Source organism: Hypanus sabinus, chromosome 5 (assembly GCF_030144855.1).
Source record: "Hypanus sabinus isolate sHypSab1 chromosome 5, sHypSab1.hap1, whole genome shotgun sequence".
Classification (NCBI taxonomy): domain Eukaryota; kingdom Metazoa; phylum Chordata; class Chondrichthyes; order Myliobatiformes; family Dasyatidae; genus Hypanus; species Hypanus sabinus.
The window spans coordinates 46,947,532-46,965,875 of NC_082710.1; the positions used below are offsets into that span (position 1 = coordinate 46,947,532).

Genomic DNA, 18,344 nt, shown 5'->3' on the forward strand with positions numbered 1-18,344 from the left:
TTCGGAAAAAAAAGTTGAAGCATGATCTCACTTAAAATATATATAAACAACCCAGTGCAAGCCTGCATATTCCTTGTTGTCTGCAGGCATTTCCAACACGGTGCTTTTTACAATACATAACACAACTGAACTGGACTCTCTGTTGTGAAATCTTTTTACACTGAGCCGTTCTTTCCGATTAATCTTCAAAGTTGCTAATAATTAAAAATGAGGGCTGAATGGAGGTCTTTTTACAATGGATTTGTCCATATAACAGAACTCTCTGTTTGGCTGTTGTACAGGATGAGTCTATGAGGGGAAAATGGCAAAGGAACAGCTTAGAATGAAACAGGGAATTGCTGCCTTGGTTTTTTTTATGTGTTGCAGAATGTTATACTCCATCATAATGGCCCATCTGTCTACCAATCTTTCACATTTTCCACAGGTGACATAATACCCCCAAGATGCTCCGCATGCACACAGGGGTTTCTGTGCATGCAGCTGGCTACACATTGTAATGCCTTGGAACAATAAATTTCAAATTGTTTACACTGCTTCTCCCATTCTGTCTTTTCTCTTTGTTCTTTATAAAATAATGTTATACACCAGTACAAGATCATCAACAAATTAAGAATAATATTTTGTCAAATAATTATGCCTTTACTTAAAGAGTAGGAATGAATTCAAAGATTAATAAGCTAGAAACAGGTGGTACCTCTACTAACTTGACAGAGCCTCAAGTTGTAATGTGATAGTTTGAGAGATCAGTAGCTCAATGCAATGTTTCGCATTTAACCAGACAGTTCTAACATCAACAATATCAGTCAGGTTGCCAGACCTGTTTCAAAATAAGTTATTTTGCAAATTGGTCTTCAAGGGAAAAAAAACATACGGGATATTTTCCAGCTTCAGTGCCAATTTACAAGGCATTCGGAGGTCAAACATTAAAAACATACTTGTATCAAGCCTTTTATGATTTCAGGTTCTCGCAAATCAATTTACAAAGAGTCGACTGCGTTTGAAAGGCAGTAATTGTTGCAAGAAAGCAGCCAAAATATGCACAGCAAGCTCCCACAAAGAGCAACATGGTGGACATCAAGTCATGTGTTACAGTGGTCTTCGTTTAACATCTCATCCAAATGTGAGCATACCTGATAGGGCAGCTTTTCCTTTAAATGCGGTGAAATCTCAGCCTAGATTTTCATTCTCGAGTGGGACTATAGACCAAAAACCTGGTCCTATTCAGTAACAAAACAAATAAATTAGACAGTTATGCCATCTGTTGTATCACTGAATTATTCTAAGTAAACGAGCTGATGAAGGTTACCTGGTGTGTCCTTGAAATTAACGTTATCTGATCTAGAACTATCAGATATGGTGGGTAATGTTATATTGAGCATGACAATTCTGGTGATTAATCTTCCTTCACTGCCTGTTATTTAAGGTTGAAATATTATGATTGGGATACATCATGCTTTATGATATAAAACTATCTTTTCCTATAGAATGAATTGGAAAATTAGCTATATTTAAAGTGGTGTTGTTTAAAATTCATTTGACATCTATTTAAAGCAGCTGGTTACATGGAGAACTTATTGGTTTATTAATCATGCATTATGATAGGTGCATCTTATCCTACTGTAACTAATGTGATTTCTACATCCCTCAGAAGTCCACTCTAGCTTTGAGAGGTCTGAAGGAGCTAACATTGAAGGAGCCTAATGTTGGGACAACAAACATTTCCATGAATGGGGCATGTGGTGGCTTACAGGATAAATGACAGCAACACACACAAAATGCTGGCTGAACTCAGCAACCATGCAACATCTATGGAAAAGTTGATGTTTCAGGCCTGGAAAAAAGAAATGCAAAGTCAGAGTAAGAAGGTGGGAGAGACGAGGAAGAAGTACAAGGTAGTAGGTGATAGGTGAAATGGGAGAGGGGGAGGGGTGAAGTAAAGAGCTGGGAAGTCAGATCAAGTCAAGTCAAATCACTTTTTATTGTCATTTCGACCATAACTGCTGGTACAGTACACAGTAAAAAGGAGATAATATTTTTCAGGACTATGGTGTTACATGAAACAGCACAAAAACTACACTGAACTAGGTAAAAACAACACAGACAAAAAAAAATAGACAACAGACCTACCCAGGACTGCATAAAGTGCACAAAACAGTGCAGGTATTACAATAAATAATAAGCAAGACAATAGGCACAGTAGAGGGCAGTAAGTTGGTGTCAGTCCAGGCTCTGGGTACTGAGGAGCTTAGGGGAAGAAACTGTTACATAGTCTGGTCGTAAGAACTCGAATGATTCGGGGCCTTTTCCCAGATGGCAGGAGGGAGAAGAATTTGTATGAGGGCTGCATGGGGTCCTTCATAATGCTGTTCGCTTTGCGGATGCAGCGTGTAGTGTAAACGTCTGTAATGGCGGGAAGAGAGACCCCGATGATCTTCTCAGCTGATCTCACTATCCGTTACAGCCTCTTGTGATCCGAGATGGTGCAATTTCCGAACCAGGCAGTGATGCAGCTGCTCAGGATGCTCTCAATACAATTGGTGAAAGAGATAATGGGCTGGTAAGGGGTATCTGACAGGAGAGGACAGAAGGTTATGGAAGAAAGGGTAGGGGGAGGAGCATCACAGGGAGGTGATGGGCAGGTAAGGAGATAAGCTGAGAGAGGAAAACAGGAATGGGGAATGTTGAAGTGGAGCGGCAGTTACTGGAAGTTCGAGAAATTGATGTTCACGCCTTCAAGTTGGAGGCTACCCAGATGGAATATAAGGTATTACTCCTCCAATCTGAGTGTGGCCTCATTGCGGCAGTAGAAGCGGCCATGGACTAACATGTCAGAATGGGAACACGAAGTAGAACTGAAATGGGTGGGAACCAGGAGATCCCACTTTTTCTGTCAGACGGAGCATTGGTGCTCGGCGAAGCAGTCTCCCTATCTACATCAGGTCTCACCGATATACAGCAGGCCACATCAGGAACACAGGATACAGTAGATGACCTCAACAGACTCACAGGTGAAGCATCGTGTCACCTGGATAGACTGCTTGGGGCCTCAAATGTTAGTGAGGGAGGAGGTGTAGGGGCAGGTGTGGTACTTGTTCTGCTTGCAAGGTAATTGATCCCCCCTTCTCCTTCACCATTCCCCATTCCCATTTCCCTCTCTCACCTTACCTTGATTTTGCAGATTTTCTCTTGTTTAGGACAAGTGTTCTGCATGCTCCTAATCCATGGCATCAAGGTTTTCTAATCCAGAATGCCCTTTCTCCTCTTTGACTATACTTTGAGATGTTTCCAGAAATGAGTGAATATACTTCATTTCATCAAGGAGGAATTAAGCATCTTCTTTTCTTCTGCGCTCCTAGTATTCTCCTCTCATAACAGAGCTTGGAAGTGTTTAGAGGATCAACGTCAATCCTTTAAAGGATTCTACAAAATGATTCTTCCCACAGATAACATCTCCCAAAACACTTGTCAACTCCCAGTCAAGAGGAGCTTCAAAGTTTCTATAGGTTATTGGTACCATCAAAGCTGCCATAATTGGTGCTTTGAAGAGATACTTGGTTTGTAGACAAGAAGAAGAATCAGGATTAGTTCAGTGAGAATGGCCAGGAGATGGAATAGCTAATTAACCACAACTCTGAGACTTCCCTGAATTTGAAGCTCTAACTTTTCTCAGGGGAACAGAAACATCTCTACTGGAATCTGAAGGTAGAGGTCCATCAGAAAACCCTACAACCTAAAGAACAGATAATACATGGACAATGATGCTGGGAATGAAAGGGTGGACCTGTACTCAAAAGAATGAGTGGAAATCTCATTGAAACCTACAGAATATTGAATGTCCCAGTTAGATCGGACATGCAGAGGATGTTTCTAACAGTGGGAGAGTCTCGAGCTGGAGGGCACAGCCTCAGAATAGAAGGACATCTCATGAGAACAGAGATGAGGAAGAATTTTTTGTCACAGATGGTTGTAGAGGCCAAGTCATTCAGTAAATTTAAGGCAGCAGTTGATAGGTACTTAATTAGCAAAGGTGGCAAAGGTTATATGGAGAAAGGAGTAGAATGGGGTTGAGAGGGAAAATAAAACAGCTATGATTGAATGGTGGAGCAGACTCAATGGGCGAAATGCCCAAATTCTGCTTCTATGTCTTACGGTCTTACCACATCAAGCTTACATCAAATGACACTGTTCCTGGTCCAACTGGGAAAATTAATAAAAATGATTCCAAAAAGTCCATAGTGTTGGCAACTAAAACCTTCGTCTATCCTCTACTTTACAAACACGTACCTTGGTAAAATCTCCCACCCACCATTTCTTTGCTGACCTCTTAAGTGCTCCAACAGTCTGATCGCTGGATTGAGATCTGTTTTATGCAGATCTTTATTGGGCCCATATCAAAGAATGGATTGTTGAAAGTACACTATGAGTCAAGCAGCACCTGTGAAGCTAAGATGATGTTTGGAGTCAAGATACTGCTTCAATCGACCTGCACCTTTTGCCTTCACAGATATTGTTTGACTTGCTGAGTTCTTCCAGAGTCTTGTTTTCTGCTCCATAATCCAGCATCTGCATTCTCCTTTGTCTTTTCCAGTTCAAATCACAGGATATCAGATGCATGGCAACTCTGGCTGGGACTGCAAGACATTACTTCCTACAAAGCGAAACCCAATACTATGAATGGCATCGATGGTTCACTACCAGATGAACTCAACAGCACCTATGCACGCTTTGAAAGGGAGAACACAACTACAGCTGTGAAGATCCCTGCTGCACCTGATGACCCTGTGATCTCTGTCGAAGAGGCTGATGTTGGACTGTTTTTTAAAGAGAGTGAACCCTCACAAGGCAGAAGGTCCTGATGGAGTACCTGGTAAGGTTCTGAAAACCTGTGCCAACCAACTAACGGGAGTATTCAAGGACATTTTCAATCTCTCACTGCTATGGGCAGAAGTTCCCACTTGCTCCAAAAAGCCAACAATTATACCAGTGCCAAAGAAGAATAATGTAGGCTGCCTTAATGACTGTCACCTGATAGCACTCACATCGACAGTGATGAAATGCTTTGAGAGGTTGATTATGACTAGACTGAACTCCTGCCTCAACAAGGACCTGGACCCATTGCAATTTGCCTATTGTCACAATAGGTCAATAGCAGATGCAATCTCTATGGTTCTTCCCACGGCTTTAGACCACCTAGACAACACAAACACCTATGTCAGGATGCTGTTCATCGACTATTGTTCACAGATCGTACAGGAGTGAGATATGCCAACTAGTGGAATGATGCCGCAGCAACAACCTGGCACTCAATGTCAGTAAGATGAAAGAGCTGATTGTGGACTTCAGGAAGGGTAAGATGAAGGAACACATACCGATCCTCAGAGGAATCAGAAGTGGAGAGAGTGAGCAGTTTCAAGTTCCTGGGTGTTAAGATCTCTGAGGATTTAACCTGGTCCCAACATATTGATGTAGTCATAAAGAAGGCAAGAGAAGCGGTTATACGTTATTAGGACTTCGAAGTGATTTGACATCTCAACAAATACAGTCAACCCTCAGTATCTGCGGGGGATTGGTTCCAGGACCACCCGCAGATACCAAAATCGGCAGATGCTCAAGTTGCTTATATAAAATGGCGTAGTATTTACATATAGCCTACGCACATCCTCCCATATACTTTAAGTCATCTCTAGATTACTTATAATACCTAATACAATGTAAATACTATGTAAATAGTTGTTATACTGTATTGTTTAGGGACTAATGACAAGAAAAAAAAGTCTGTACATGTTCAGTACAGACGCAACCATTGTAGCTCTTCTGGGAACGCTGAAGCTGCCTTGGCATCAGCCGATGCTGATTCTCCTGTGATCTTTAAGTTCTTGAGGCTGTAGCGCTTTACGTAGCTAGCCAGCCATCCCTTACTAGCCTTAAACTCCTTCCTCTCGCTCACAACACAAGTAGTGAACGTATGAGGCACAAGGCGAACAATGCTCAAATGATGAGTGCTGGAGAGAGACTGAGGATTTGTGAAATGGCTGGAGGCTACAGCAGGGTATGCCTACACATCACTTCATTTGCGTGAATTCAGCATAATGCTTGGTGTGTGGCAAATTCAAGTTTTGCTTTTTGGAACTTCCTGGAATATTTTTTCGAATATTTTCAATCCGCGGTTGGTTGAATCCGTGGATGTGGAACCCGCGGATTTGGAAGGCCGACTGTACACTCAAAAACTTCTATAGTTGTATTGTGGAGAGCATTCTGACAGGCTGCATCACTGTCTGGTATGGAGGGGCTACTGCACAGGACCGAAAGAAGCTGCAGAAGGCTGTAAATCTAGTCAGCTCCATCTTGGACACTAGCCTACAATGTAACCAGGACACCTTTAGGAAGCGATGTCTCAGAAAGGCAACATCCATTATTAAGGACCTCCAGCACCTAGGGCATGCCCTTTCCTCACTGTTACCATCAGGTCGAAGGTACAGAAGCCTGAAGGCACACACTCAGCAATTCAGGAACAGCTTCTTCCCCTCTCATCCGATCCCTAAATGGACTTTGAAGCTTTGGACACTACCTCACTTTTTTTTAATATACAGTATTTCTGTTTTTGCACATTTTATAATAATCTATTCAATATATGTAATTGATTTACTTGTTTATTTATTATTATGTTTTATTTTATTTATTATTTTTTTTTCTCTTTCTGCTAGATTATGTATTGCATTGAACTGCTGCTGCTAGGTTAACAAATTTCACATCACATGCCAGAGATAATAAACCTGATTCTGACTGTGGCTCCAAAAGAACACGAGTATGGTAGATACCGTCCCATATGGGGATATTCTGTAGGTAAGGTGTGGGGAGCACTTCTTAAATGATGAGTGCTATTGGAAGTGAGGCATTTGTAGCCCTCAACGTCAGGGTTAACCATTGTTTTCCAGATGCACTGCACTGGATCGTTTCCATTCAAAATGCTGCAAAAGACACTTTACAGATTCAGCCTTCTTTAAGGGGATTACTTTCTGTATGGAGATGAATTTTCTGTTATAATGTGTTTCTTGTCCAACAATTATGGGCTTACATGCAGTTTTAGTCTTCACTTGCGGAAATCCAGAAATCCAAGGAATGGTAGCAATGCCAGTTAAGTAGAAAATTGTTGTTATTAGTTCTTTAATGAAGAAACAACATTTTAATAGGGAACATTAAATGAAAAATTGCTCCTTGTTTAAAGAATATCCAAGGTCAATTACTTGAGTAAAAGTCATATATAAATACATGAATCTTGTAAAACTCACAGATGTTCCCCTTTGGCAAATATTTCACCAATTCAGAACATCTGATTTCTCACAAAATGTATGTTGCATGAGTCTACCAAATTTACTTACTGCTTCCTTAAGATGTGGTCATCATTGGCAAAGACAGTATTTAGTGTGTGTCATTGAATGTCTTGAGAAAACCGAGGTGGTTTGGAATTTGCTATAACTGTCTTGCCAAGATGCTTCACAGGATAGCAAAGATCTAAGCATATTTGCTTTCCCAACTAACATCAAGCAATGAATTTGCTGTGGGGATTATGAACTGCAGTATCCCTAAAGGATAAGTATACACACTGGATAACACAGGACTCAGAGGTTGAAAATATTAATTCCAAACAAACAAAATTAGACAATTAAAATATAGGAACTAAATTTATGATTAAGAAGTGGAAAAAAAAGAGAAAATAAAGTAAAAATAATCAGAGAGTTGATCAGCAAGATCTCTGCACTTCTAGAGGCAACTTCACTGATGAGAACTGATGAGATAGAAAAGGTCACAAAATCTTAATCACGGTGTATTGTAAGAAGAGTTATTGAATGTGCAGCCAAGACAAAATGGCCAAAGTCATGCATTCAATCATCACAGAGCTTAGCTGAGAGAGTTTTTACTCAACCTGCAAATCTATCCTTAGATACTGTGGTTTGGAAATTATAATTTTCTATTTGTTTTATTGGGAATGATAAAAAAAACCCTAAACAGTCCAGCTAAGTAGCCACTATACAGCAATATATGTATTTATTTTGGAAAACTTTCAAAGAATTCTAAGGTAAATCAACACTGCTTCAAAAGAATATTTTATTTTTGAATTAGCCTGAAATGATTTTGAAGTTGATATATTTTAGGATCAAGATGCAAAGAAAGCAGTTACTTTCATCAACATGGGTATGGCCAAGAATTTAAGTTTGCTGGTGTTTGAAGGTCAGGCACACACATCCTTTACATTAAAGGGAAAATATGTGCTCAAGTTCATAACCTCATTTAGATGATGATTTAGGAAGGCAAGGGGATGCAGTTTCCTTTCCAAAGCATCTGTTTTCCCACAAAGGCCAGACTTAATCACCAACAGCATGAATTAAGATTCTTTGGTAAAACTGGATTGTCCTTGCCTTTTGCAAATGGTTCCTTATCAATAAGGCCTTTGATTGTGTCAAGCTGTCAAACAGCATTCTCTGCGGTGGGACATCAAAATCTGATGATTTCCACTGAGTGCAATGAAGAAACTTCTCACCCTACCAGGATGCCTTTCATGCAGTGTGGGCTAGGTTGGCTGGTCCTCCACATCTGTAACAGATTACTGGATGTACTGTGCTGTGAGTTCAAACAGTGGACTAGATATAAAACAACAGTGTCATAAAAAGAGAATAATACATGAAAACACTGTAAATACTCAGTAGCTCAGGCAGAATTTGCGGTGACAGAAGTGAAGTTTACATTTTCAAGTCAACTACCTTTCATCAGAACCCCCCTGATATTAACTCTAATTTACTCTTCACAGATGCTACCTGACATTCTGAAGAGTTTGTGCTTTTATTTCAGGTTTCAAGCAATGTTTTGATCTCAACATAATTTGTTTCACAGACTATTCAACTTATATCTCTGGTGGAAGATTGTTTACCCTCCAAACAACGTTCAGTGTAAGCAGCTGAGTACAGCTTTGAATTATACAGCTGTGAATTTACAAAAGCATTCAGTACCATTCCCACTACTATTCAAGAAAACTTACAAAATGTAATATAAACCCAAAGATATTGACACTTAAAAGTTGTAGCTCTACATGTCACTTAGATCTTGTATGTCACCACAAACACTGATCTAATGACTAAGCTCCCTATGGCAGTCAGCCAGACACACAAGGAAAGCTCTGTGCTTAAACATGGGAATATATTTCAGCAATATAACTTTGGGTGTAGTTCATGGCATTTTGGAGTTATTATTCAGGAACACTTGATTCAGTCATACCTTTTTCTAGCCCCTGGCTTACACTCAGTGAGCAGAAAATGATGCCATTTCAGGTAGATAAACCATTAGAAAGAAAAACGATTGAATTTGTGTTTATGCGGCTTAATTTTCCACACCAGGACACCAGAGTTAAAATCTTTGAAGCACAGGAAACTGCATCGGTTAATTCTACACACAGCAAAGTCTGACAAACAGCAATGAAAGAAATGACCTAATAATCTATTTTTGACTTGTTGGTTCAGGGATAAATATTGGCAAGGACACCAGACGAAATCCACGTCTTTGAAGCATGCCAAGGAATCTTTTAAGAAGGCACGCAAGCCTTTTATTTTATTATTTTTTAAATGCCACGTATTTTATTGCTTTGTACGTATGTGGCTCGAGTTCTGATACTTTGACTATTATTTAAATGAAGACATCACACTGGAACAAAAAACAGAAAATGGATATAGTCAACAGATCGTGCAACATCTATGGAAATAGAAACAGAGTTAATGAATTAGGACAAGTCAGAAAACAAATGTTTTTAAATGAAGAGAAGCGGGAAGGGTGGACATCGAGAGGAATTGAATGATGCAAAAAGTGGTGAGAAATTGGCAAACGCTTGTTTAATTGTAGGTGCTTTACATTTCGTGGCCAATTTACTAGGCATCTCCTATACCTAATAAAGTAGCCACTAAATGTATGTTCATGGTGTTTTTCTGCTGTAGTCCATCCACTTCAAGGTTCGACGTGCTGTGCGTTCAGAGATGCTCTCTTGCACACCACTGTTGTAAGGCATGGTTGGTTGAGCTACAGTCACCTTTCTGTCATTTCGAACCAATCTGGCCATTCTCCACTCACCTCTCTCATTATTATTAAGGCGTTTTCATCCAAAGGCTGTCACTCACTGGATGCGTGATTTTTTTTTGTTTTTTGTACTATTCAGTGTAAACTCTAGAGACTGTAGTGCATGAAAATCCCAGGAGATCAACAGTTTTTCAGATACTCAAATCACCCCATCTGGCACCGACAATCATTCCACATTCAAAGTCACTTAGATCACATTTTTTCTTTATTCTGATGTTCGGTCCGACAAAAAATGAACTTCTGGACCATGTAGGCAGTGAGTTGCTGCCACATGATTGGCTGATTAGATATTTGCAATAATGAGCAGGTATACATGTGTAGATAATAAAGTGGTTACTGACTGCATGGCTTAAATAAAGGGAGTTGAATATGGATGGGGAGAAGCAACAAAATAATCAATAATGACACTGTGAGATACAGAACATCACAGTGGCTGAAGTCTGAAAGAAAAAAGACCATGAGCAATAACCAGCATGTTAGTCATCATCCAGGGAAAGAGAAAAAAACAAGCAGATGACCTTTCATTTTAACTAGCTAGATCTGTTACAAACTTGGTCTGGTTACAGGATATAGAATGCTATATTGTTGAGTACCTAATCAGAAGATGAGGTGCTATTTTTGAAGTTTATTTTGGACCTTGGTAGAAGGGTGAAAGAGGCCAAAAAAATATTGGAGTGGAAGTCGGATGAAGAATTACAGTGACAGGCAGGTAGAAGCCGAGTCTGACCCTTGCAGGCTGAAAGGAGGGTGCTGCAAAGTACTCATCCTGTCTCCATTGGTTTCTTCAAAGCAGAGGAGACATCACCATGAGCACTGAATGCAATGCATAGAGTCTAAGTGAATTTCTACTTCCTTTGGAAGGAATGTTGAGTTGCTGGATAATTTAATGCAATTTAAACCATGCTTTTTTTGCTAACTTTGCCTTGTTCTGATAAGACATTATCAAACTGAAAGATTAAACTTGTTTCTCGGTGTTTCCCTAGATACTGCCTGACCTGCAGTGTTTATGTAGCATTTTTGATTTTTTAAAAAATTTTTCCATTAGTATTAAAAAAAATTGATATGAAACAGAAATTATGTTGATAAATTATCCTGGAAAAGAGAATTTCAACCAACTTTGCCCTGGGAAATGAAAAGCTGCCTAAGCTTTTGAAATTTCAGGTATAGTGAATTAGAGATCTAAAGAAAGAAAAAAAACCTCATGTTACTTAACTCAAGATAGTAATGGTGTCAAATCCAGCTAATTAAACTACTGACTGACAAACAAGAGTAATGCTGAAGGTACTAATGTACAAACTACCAAGAAAAGGAGCTGAACCTGCAGAAGACATATCGTAATTTACTAATACCTAATGGCTGACAAACAGGTATTGTAAGAGTTTCGTTATACTGTAGTTAAAATGCTCAACTCAGCTACAGATTGTGGCTTCTTTATACAACATGGCTAAAAGAAGAGTAAAGTTCCAAACATGCTGAGTTCCTCCAGCATTTTGTATGTGTTGCTCTGGGTTACCAGCATCTGCAGGATCTCATTTTTATGATATGCTGCTGCCTGATGGCTTTTCATATTTCTACGAATTTATCTCATCACGTTGTTGCATCTGATTTCCAACATCCTTCCCATGGAAGGGAAACCAACTTGCTGGATGAGTGTGAAATTGTGCAGCCTATATCACGTCCCAATGTCAGTAGTTGATGGCATTATGCAGACAATGAGAAAGTATGTGGGTCTTCAAAAGCCGAGCTCCAAATAATTACTCACTTATTCACGAATCACAGGAGAAGACAGGCTTATACTTAACATCTGCAAAACCAAGGTTCTCAATCAACTTGCATCTACTTTACAATACAGGTACCTATGAAAAATGTCCATAATAAAACTCTGGAAAATTCTGACTAACTCCCACATTTCTGGGGCCAATTGTCAGTGAATGTTTTCAGTGTGCCAGTGAAGTCTTAACAGTAAGTTGAAAGATTTTGCTTGTGAATGCACTGAAATGTGTTTTCAGTGAGAGTTGGCCACTCAAAGATGGGAAATAGTCTACATCTTTCTGAATTTTGTTTGAAGGCCAAGACATAATATCTGACGCCTGGCTCACGGTTTATCTTTCTCTATGCATCTGAGATCTGGACTACTTACATCAGGTACATTAAAGCAGAGCAGAGATTCCACCTATACTGTTCCTATAAAACCTGTTGGCAGGATAAGTGAACAAATATCATCACCCATTCCCAGGCTAATATCCTTATTCCTGACAATGTAGTTACATTTAATTGGGCAGGCCACATCTTTCATGAAAATCTATTCTGAGCTCTGTTACAGTAAGAGCTTGGCAGGTGGTTAGAGGAAGAGATTCAAGTGTGTCCTCAGAGACTCCTTGAAAATTTACGACATCCACACCTGGAAATTCCAGGCCCACATCAGCTTCAATTGAATTGATAAAGGAGCATTTGGATTAACAACCAGAACCTTGAATCAGATGGAGGCAGAGAGAATCCCGGCATAAATGGTAGAAAGACTGCAACACATATCTGCCCTGCCAAACACCACCTGCTCTTAAGGCAGACTGGAGATCGAAACTTGGCCGCAGAATCTAAAGAACTGGAGGGAAAGGAGGTCACTTTCAGTCACATGGGACTGCCTAGTAGGAGTCAATCATTAACACCTTCCATGTGCAAGGACATCATAACACCAAATCATACAAAAGACAACATAGCAAAGAGTTTATTTAAATCAGACTGCTTTAATTAACAGGCAATTTTATTTGAATTTCTTAAACTTGCAATTTGATTTCTAAGTCTTGAGCAACAGCATGATTTCTTGTGTTTATGAGCATAATTTCAAGTTAAGGATCTCCAAAAGGCCACAAAGTTAGCAAACTGTAGGATTTCCTCATTATGAGCAAGACAGCACCTTTCTCTCTGAAAAGGTCAGTTGAAATCTTACTCCTACAAGCATTCTGAAACACAGATAAAGCTGCAGCTACACCCACTTTATGCGCTCATGATTCAACCACAACTGTTCAGTATCAGTTCTGAGTATCTGGTAAAGGATACATTTTACTTCTGATAACCTAAATGCATTAAAACAAGTGCAACACAACAGGTATCTCTTTCAACAAAATAACTCTGCATTTTACCTGCTCACATCTTCAATTTCAAACGGACTCATCTCTTTTCAATCTTTTAGTAAAATAGCTGACTCACTGGTAACCAGAGCTAACATGAAAAAAACCACAGACTGTGTCGCAGAAAAATATCCCTTCTGTAGAATGCATGCGCAGATCATTTACAGCAGCTGTGAAAACCCCAAGTAAACAGAACTGCTGAAGATATCAGAAGTTTTAGATCCCATCTATATCATGAAAAGGTCGAATGTGTTTCCCTGTCAGCCAACAACCCCCGCTTCCCCGTCCAACAAGTACCACAGAATAGTAACACTTCAGTTTGCAAAATATGTCTTTAGAGTTTCTTTGTTTAATCAGCAACCTTTCTACATTATCTTGCTCATTAAAGATATTTTTTCTTCCTAAACTATCACTAAGTGCCCAACTAAACCCTGCACTGTTAAAAAACACATTGCAAGATTTCCACAAAAAAAAATGTCATGGCATGTTAAGATCTTGCATTTGGACCTCACATGTAGTTAATGCAATTTTTTTTTGTCAGGAGCAGTTAAATATCTTGCTGTTTGGATTTTTGCAATTTTAACTCCTTCCTTTGTCTCCCTACTTGAAAGCAGTAGCCAGCAGAAAAAAAACACAATCAAAAACTTAAAGCTTCCTGTAGCTGATTACAAGAGTTGTAATATAATTTATATATTATAAATACAAAACACAACTTTGTATGGCAGTTTGCCCATAATATCCACTGAAAGGTGACATGGAATCAGTTCTATAGTTCAGCCCAAGAATGCTCAGCCTGGCAACAACATGAGTTACACTCAACCTACATGAATCCCTGCTTTGCTACTCTGCCAACATACGGGGTCTACTGCCTCTGCATAACTTTATTATTTCGAACAGCTTTTAAAGTAACTAAGATAACAGCAAAATTAATTAAAATCATCCTTTCTGGCAATGAGGAGAAACAGCTGCAGCAACTCAATCTACCCCTAAAGTCCAAGTATGGAGAAATCAAGCAAAATCAACACCAGTATTTGAAAAGGAAACAAAAACATGCTACAGCTCCTTAAAGTGGAAAGCATAAGGAAAAATATATTACTGAGTTGACTTTAGGCTTCCTGACAACAGGAATTGGAAGTGAGATTTTAGGGACAAGGAAGGAATCCACACCAGCACTATTTTACAAGTAAGCTCAAATACTTAACTTGTCACTAATAGATTTCGTCAGGCGATCCTTCTGTTGTACAAGAATGTTTTCTCAAGTTGTTTTGGGTTGTAAAAGTCTGAAGGGATTGGTGTGGCAGGTGCAAGATTTTTCTGCTGACTTCTATATGAACCAATTTTTCCCAATAGTGAGCTGAGCTGCGATGTCTGACTAGGTTGTGACTCAAACTTGATTGGTGAACACTGAGGTCAATACCAAAGATCGAAGCCTGAATGCCGAAGACCAAAGTTGCTAAGTCCGTAAAACGAGGCAACACCAACAACAAAACAACATCAATGTGATGTAAGCCCTGGGTCTGCAAGTCCATTGGGGTTAATTGGAAGCTCAATGTCTGAAAGTCTGAGAGTCCACTGAGGCGGAAGGCCCGGAGAAGGTCTGTCTCTGTGAGTGGGTGGGTGGGAATTAGGAAGGGGGCTTGCTTTGCTGTTTTTCTTTTGTTTTGTTTCTTTTGCTTGTGCTGTTCTGATCAACATTGTGGCTATTTTATTATCGTGTCAGAATGTGTGCTGACAATGTGGGCTGCCCCAGCACATCCTCAGGCTGTGATGGTTGTGAATGCAAATAACGCATTTCACTGTTTCAATTTACATATGACAAATAAATAAATCTGAATCTGAACCAATCATGTATGTATTGATAGGCATGGAGATTAACATGGTTGTAATGTTAAGAGTGCATGGGATTAAGTTAGAGGAAGAGGAAGAAGGTCTTGCACATCATTCTATATGGATGATGTTTCAAAGCTCAAAATAAATTTATTATCAAAGTACACATATGTCACCATAAAGAATCCTAAGATTCGTTTTCTTGCGGGCATATACAGTAAATTCAAGAAACATAATAGAATCAACGAAAGGCTGCACCCGACAAGATGGACAAACAACCAATGTGCAAAAGACAACAAACTGTGCAAATACAAAATAATAATAAATAAATAAGCAATAAATATTGAGAAAATGAGATGAAGAGTCCTTGAAATTGAGTCCGCAGACTGTAGGAACAGTTCAGTGATGGGGTGAGAGAAGTTATCCCCACTGGTTCAAGAACCTAATGGTTGAGGGGGTAATAACTGTTCCTGAACTTGGTGCTGTGGGTCCTGAGGCTCCTGTACCTCCTTGCTGATGGCAGCAGTGACAAAAGAGCATGACATGGATGGTTGGGGGGGGGGGGGTGTCCTTGAATGTGGATGCTCCTTTTCTGTTACAGTGCACCATGTAAATGTGCTTAATGGTGGGGAGGGTTTTACCCGTGATGGAATGGGCCATATCCTCTACTTTTTGTAGGACTTTCCATTCATATAGAATGATATGCAAGACCTTCTTCTTCTTCCAAGCTAATCTAATCCCATGCACTCTTAACATTACAACTATGCTAAACCTCATGCCTATAAATCCACCCATGATTGGTTTAGATTCAGATTTATCTGTTTATCTAAGGTATATTGAAACAAGGCAACCTGAACTTTTCGAAATGAACAGTGTGTGAAGTGTCTGTGTTTCAAAGAAATCTTCATCCTGTTCCAGACATAGCTTCAATCTCAGGAGAGAAATACATCATGTTTGTAATGATAGAAACTGTGGAAATGAATTTCTATGTAACTAGTTCCTTCCGGATTGGAGCAAGAGATATCTGGAAACTGAGATGTAAGAACACCCACAGAATGCTAACCATGTTTGTTTCCCTTATCAGAAGTTTCAGAGGACTAGAGTGCAAAAAAAACCTGTGCTAATATTGCAGACATCACCTTGACGCAGAATGCCCTGGTCCAAGCACATCACTTGACAGGAGCTGTTATTTCATTCTGCCTACACCAGCACTGAAGTGAATTCCACTCCACTGGCATCCATGCAGTGTATGACTAGAGACAACAAATACTACAAGCCTTGCCTGATACACCTGGAATTGTACTGACGCCTTTATTCTGCAGTAGTCCATTGGTCAGTTGTACTTCACCCACAACAGCAAAACAAATTTGTAGTTCTGAACTAAGAAGGGCCGTAAGCAAATGACAGTACTGATGCGTCTGTGTAAGACACACAGACCTGTGTATAACATGCTGCAATATGATATCTGATGCAGAACAGATTATTAAAATGCTGAAATTGACTGGTCCAGAAGTGTACTGCAGTGATTGTAGATGCCTACTGATTTGTAATCTGATCAATGCAAGATGAAGCCCTTACTACCAGATTTTCAACAAGTAATGGAAAAGCAGCAGCAGAAGAGAATCTAGTTCCTTTTGCTAAACTGTCCATGAACAACGGTATGCGAGATGCTAATAACCATAAGCCTAATTCCTCACATGCCAAAACACCAATGTCTTATTATCTATGTCACAGGCCACCATACCATTTACTAGAATACGATACAAAATTAAAAGATAGTGCAAAATAAACAATCTAAATCAAATTTAGAAGTGAGATCTTGTCAAATGGAAATTCAAATGTCATTTACTTATTTCCTGTCTTTTGCCTGCATTGATACCACTATCCTAGCACTTGGCTGACATAAATTCCCAGTTAAATCTTTAAAATCTCTTTTGCAACTTCACTCTTTGGTGAACTGAAACTATCCTTTCCCCATGCTGGCTGCTGGCTGTTTGTGTTGAGTTTTTCATCATGCAGATCCTCGAAATTACATGCATTGTCGGTATCGGATATGATGGCCATGAGTGCATTATTGAATGATGGCTTATTTTACTGTCATGCTGATCCTCCACTGTCCGACGGGTTTGCAGTGTTTTCCTATCTGATGGGATAAATGATATGAGGTTAAGGTTTACTGTAAAAAAAAAGAAAAAATGTAAATTATTATGTCCACACCTTCAGTAGCTCATCAATTCAAAGAGAGTTTGGACCTGGTAAACAGATGGATGGTGAGAAGAAATAGATTATGAAAATGTCAACAGCTCTCCAGACCAGACCTGTTGCTGGACATATCATCAAAACTGAATATTACACTCTTTTCTCCACAAGGATCAGACATGCAGATGTCCTGCCACTCCTTTATTCACACCTTCTTGTTCCAGCTTGTCCTGTGACACAGAGGGCTTGTAATCTATTTGGTCATGTGGCTGTCATGTTTGAATAAGTAGCAGCGTCTGAGAATAAAGTACAGTTCACTTTGGACACATTTTATATTGGCATCAAGCAAGTATAGCACCGATGTAACAGAAAGATACCATGGCTAAAAGAGTTAAACTATAGCATAAACTGAACAAGTGGGCCTCCCGTCCCATGATCCTTTCCCTTCCCCAGCTCGGTATCACTTTCGCCAATCACCTTTCCAGCTCTTAGCTTCATCCCACCCCCTCCAGTCTTCTCCTATCATTTTGCATTTCCCCCTCCCCCCACTACTTTCAAATCTCTTATTATCTTTCCTTTCAGTTAGTCCTGACAAAGGGTCTCGGGCCGAAACTTTGACAGTGCTTCTCCTTATAGATGCTGCCTGGCCTGCTGTGTTCCTCCAGCATTTTGTGCGTGATGTTTGAATTTCCAGCATCTGCAGATTTCCACGTGTGTGCATTTGTTTATCTTCAGTTCAGAAAAATTGGTGGCTGATCTAATTTACATATTTAAAATGGATTTGAAAGACTGAAAAGAAAACACTTTCTCTGGTTATGAATCCTGAACAGAGAGGGCTTGAAAATTAGAACTGAAGAACTGATAGTTCCATAAGAGGTCCTTATTCAGGATTCTTCTCAGTCGTCCCATATAATCCTTCAGCTCATGCTCAGTTTTATGATGCTCAGATCAGATGAGGAATTACTTCTTGTGGAAACATATCAGACAATTGTCAAAAAAATGTTTTTCAGTTTCAGTTAGTGTTTCATACTCAGCCCAGAATTAAATGAGATATTGTGCTCAATCTAATAG

The 18,344-nt window shown here is 39.5% G+C and overlaps 1 protein-coding gene across 8 annotated transcripts in view; it reads right to left on the minus strand.

Annotated features, from left to right (window-relative positions):
- The window catches only part of LOC132394131 (guanine nucleotide-binding protein G(I)/G(S)/G(O) subunit gamma-7-like), a 323,380-nt gene that overhangs the window by 185,715 nt on the left and 119,321 nt on the right, over positions 1-18,344 (minus strand). Inside the window, exons 1-2 of one of the 8 annotated variants that reach the window (XM_059969905.1) lie at positions 13,260-13,366; positions 1,131-1,217 (exon numbers count right to left, since the gene is read on the minus strand). The exons of 5 other annotated variants lie outside the window; for them this stretch is intronic. The gene's annotated coding sequence lies outside the window, so the exon portion shown is untranslated. Of the gene's footprint in view, positions 1-1,130; positions 1,218-7,075; positions 7,093-13,259; positions 13,375-18,344 lie in introns of those variants that run through there. 2 more of the 8 variants (XM_059969910.1, XM_059969906.1) reach the window with 2 other exon arrangements.